Source organism: Meleagris gallopavo, chromosome 5, assembly GCF_000146605.3.
Source record: "Meleagris gallopavo isolate NT-WF06-2002-E0010 breed Aviagen turkey brand Nicholas breeding stock chromosome 5, Turkey_5.1, whole genome shotgun sequence".
NCBI classification, from domain to species: Eukaryota; Metazoa; Chordata; class Aves; order Galliformes; family Phasianidae; genus Meleagris; species Meleagris gallopavo.
This window is the reverse complement of record NC_015015.2, coordinates 19,679,733-19,683,296: the sequence shown is the minus strand read 5'-3', so window position 1 is coordinate 19,683,296 and position 3,564 is coordinate 19,679,733. Positions and strand designations below refer to the sequence as shown.

Here is a 3,564-nt window from a genome sequence, read left to right as displayed (position 1 = left end):
AAAAAAAAAAAGTCATAAAAACTTTGTAGGCCCAAAATACATCATCAGCATCAATGAATCAGACAGGAACAAAATAAGCTCAACATCTGAGAAAAAAGATTGTTAGTTGTCAGCAACCTTATCTCATATCACGTTCCCAAAGTCTTTTTTCAGTGTACTTGAAAGATGATTTTATTTGGAATATTTATTATAGCTACACAGCCTTTCACCCATGGTAGGAAATTTGTTGTTGTATTAATGTCAGTGATAGTAAGATCAGATGCTAAATGATATTATGGTGGTTAAAGACTTGGTTTCATTTCCTCATATCATAGAACTTTCTCACCAGAGAGCCCACTGAGTCAGTAGAATAAATCTGAAAGTCAATGTTAATGATTCAGTAAAAGTGTTATTTACTGAATTCAGCTAGTTTATGGGTTTTTTAATTCTACAGAAACTTTATGATATGGCATATAAGTTATTTTTTTTCCTTTATTTTCAAGTATGCCAGTTTCACACCATAGATTGCAGAATGAGTAAGGATATCAAACATAATTTGACTTCTTGAGAGAGGATTCAGAAAGTTAGCTGTATCATTATGTGCATGGAATAACTCTGAGTTACTGCTTAATATATGAAGTTTGCTATAATTACCATGAAAGCGCCTGACTAATTCTTTTTTGGGGGTTGTGTGGAGGAGTTTGATCTATAAATAATTTCTTTCTAATTTTGAGAGAAATACTGGCACATACATCATCCATATTCTGTTTCCTTTGATCCTGCAGAGGGTAGCACGTCCAACTTTATGCATGCAAAGTTTTCTGTAAAAATTATTTAGAATTTAGATCCCTGTAAATATAAGGCATAAGCCCAATTCCAAGCACTTTATGTAAACATATCTTGGTTAAATGACAGCAAACATGTCAGCACCTTAGGAGCCCAGATTAATGACTTAGTTTAGAAAACTCAGAAACCTTGGTTAGAAGTCATGGTAATCAACCTGCAGTAGATTTGCTAGGTGAGCCTAGGCATTGCGCTGTTGTGTCCCCATGACTTAGCAACTAGCTGGAGCAGTTGGACCCACTAAAACCTTAAGGCACTTTGTAGGGCTTTTGACAAGGAGCATCTGCCAAAATGGAGTTTTTAGTAACTTTTTTGTACAAGGTTTTATGTACAAGTTTTAAACAAATATTTATTCCTGTAATTAGAAAGCTGATTGTCTCTATATACAAATGATTTCCACTGTTAATTTTTTTCTCTTTTTTTGCAAAACTATATTTCATTTCATTTCACTGTCATACTTCTATCTCTGTGGCTATGCTGGTACCTGTGAATAGTGGTTGATCTGTCAGAATCAGACAGGCTTTTAAGAAAATGAGTTTTGACATTCCATTCCTTAAGATGATCCCTTGCTTTTCAATTACTGATTTCTGACTTGGAGGTTTCTTAAGGTAACTCGGAGCTTGTTCCCACACTGTCAACCAGGTGGCAGCAGTGCCACGTCAGAATAGTTCCAATACCCTTTCCCTGACATCAAGTGTTAATGCAATTGACCAATCAGTGCTAAGATGATGGGAGGTAATTGGGTAATTGTATTTTACTGATCACAAGCAGAGAAAAGAAGGGGAAGGGGGGAGGAAAAAAAAAAAAGAGAGAGAGAGAGAAAGAGAACGGAAGGGGTGAAGGAGGAGTATAGCGAGGAAGACTGGCCCCGGGACATTTGCAAATCCTAGTGTGCCTTTGAAAGGTGGGGAGTCAGACAAAGCCAGAGCGACAGAAAAGCGGATCTACTCCCAGCTGCAACAACAGGAGCTGCCTGGAACTGGATATCTACATAGATGTGTACGTACGTGCACACACAAGAAGAATTCGAGCTGAAGCTAATGGTAGGGAGAAAGGATTTTGGCTGTGCAAAAAGCTATGCGTTTCAGGCATGAAACTAAAAACTGAAAGAAGAGGCTGTGCTCCCGGGGATGTGTCATCTTGGAAGGGAGAGAGGCAGGAAGGAAGGAAGAAAAGGGGGAAGATAACTGGCATGTGGAAGACGATGGGATTCTAACTCACTGCTGTGCAGAAGGGAAATCCAACTTGTAGATCTGAAATACACCGGGCAGAGATTGCAAATGTGATCGGAGCTGCGTTGAAACAGAGAAAGAGAAGAAAAGGGAGGCAGAGGCTGGAGAGCTTTTATCCTTCTCCCTCTCTCTTTCCCTCTCTGCTCAAAGAAGAAATAGAAGTTTATCCGTCTTGGTGCTGCTGGATCTTTATAGCTGCTGGACAAAAGATGGAGAGGAAGCTGAAATGAAAAGCAGAGGGAAATCAGTGCTTTCGAATCAGAGCTAAGAAGACAAATCACGCCTCCCCAGGCTTCTTTTGTGCCCCATCGGGGGAGTTTTAACATCAGAAAGATTTTGAGAAGTGTGGGGAGCAAAGGGGAGAGTGGGCGTTAAAAACACCCATCCTGAGTGTTTAAAAAATAACAAGAGGATGGATTTATTCTTGACAGCTGGTGGGAACCTTGAATTTTTCTCTATTCCCTCCCTCCTTCTTTCCATTTAATGTGAGATTATGAAAATGCAGAGGAGTTGGAGAGAAGGCAAAAGGATATAATGTGGAGTTGGAAGCGAGGAAGAGAGTGCTGATGCTGTGGATTGCTGACTTCTTGCTGAAATCAAAAATCCAATTGCGCACTGGGTTGTGATTGGAAATCTAATCAGATCTCTGGAGAGAAGGGAGAGACACTAAAAGTTATTGTATTGACATATACAAATAAAAATTTAATTGCAAACGGAGATTCTATCCTAAAGGAGTGTGGGGGATAGGGAAAAAGAAGAATGGGAATCCCCATTCTAACGTGGAGACACACAGATTGGATAATTGATAGTGCAGCAAAGAAGGGGGAACAAGAAAATTGCCTGGCAAGACCTGGATCTTAACAGTCACAACAAAATTGCATTAAAATAATACAAATGGAGGGCTGCTTAAACAGAAATACAGCTCTTTCTGCTCTCCAGAGAAAAAACAAATAGTGAGCAATGGAGAGCAGAGAAGCTAGAGTGGCAGAAAACCTCATAAAAAGGGAAGTAGGCAAAGGATCCACTGTGGAATGAAAAGTTTCAGAAAGGAGAAAGACCATTCATCCTCTGCAATAATTTTTCTTTTTTTTCTTGGTGTTTTAAACCCCTCTTCTCCAGTGGAGCAAACATCATTATTACCACTACAGCAATTTTAAACAGAAAAGTTGAACACAACAGAGAAAATAAAGGACAGAGAAGAAAAAAGCAAAATTGCTGGTGGGAGATAGTTCAGCAGTGTTGGGTTGGATTGGTACCTGCATGGACTGAAATTGCTTGGAAATTGCAGTTGGATATCTTTTATTTTTGTTTCCTGTCTTGTTTTTAATTTTGGTTTGGTTGCTGAAATGAAATAGTTTTCATAACCCCTCCCCCACCCTGTTTTTTCATAACCACTCGGATTTCCAGCTGGATAGTCTTTGAGGATATAGTAAGTACACTTTCCATTTTATTATTATTTTATTATTTCTTACAGGGAAAAAAATAATAATAAAAAAGCCCCATTTCCTCT

At 38.8% G+C, this 3,564-nt stretch overlaps 1 protein-coding gene across 7 annotated transcripts in view; it reads left to right on the top strand.

Moving 5' to 3' along the window:
* LRRC4C (leucine rich repeat containing 4C) overlaps positions 1-3,564 on the top strand; it is a 531,845-nt gene that overhangs the window by 442,904 nt on the left and 85,377 nt on the right. For 4 of the 7 annotated variants that reach the window (XM_003206392.4, XM_010711267.3, XM_010711269.3 and 1 more), the window contains exon 1: positions 1,613-3,483. The exons of the other annotated variants lie outside the window; for them this stretch is intronic. The gene's annotated coding sequence lies outside the window, so the exon portion shown is untranslated. Of the gene's footprint in view, positions 1-1,612; positions 3,484-3,564 lie in introns of those variants that run through there. 7 annotated transcript variants of the gene reach the window in all.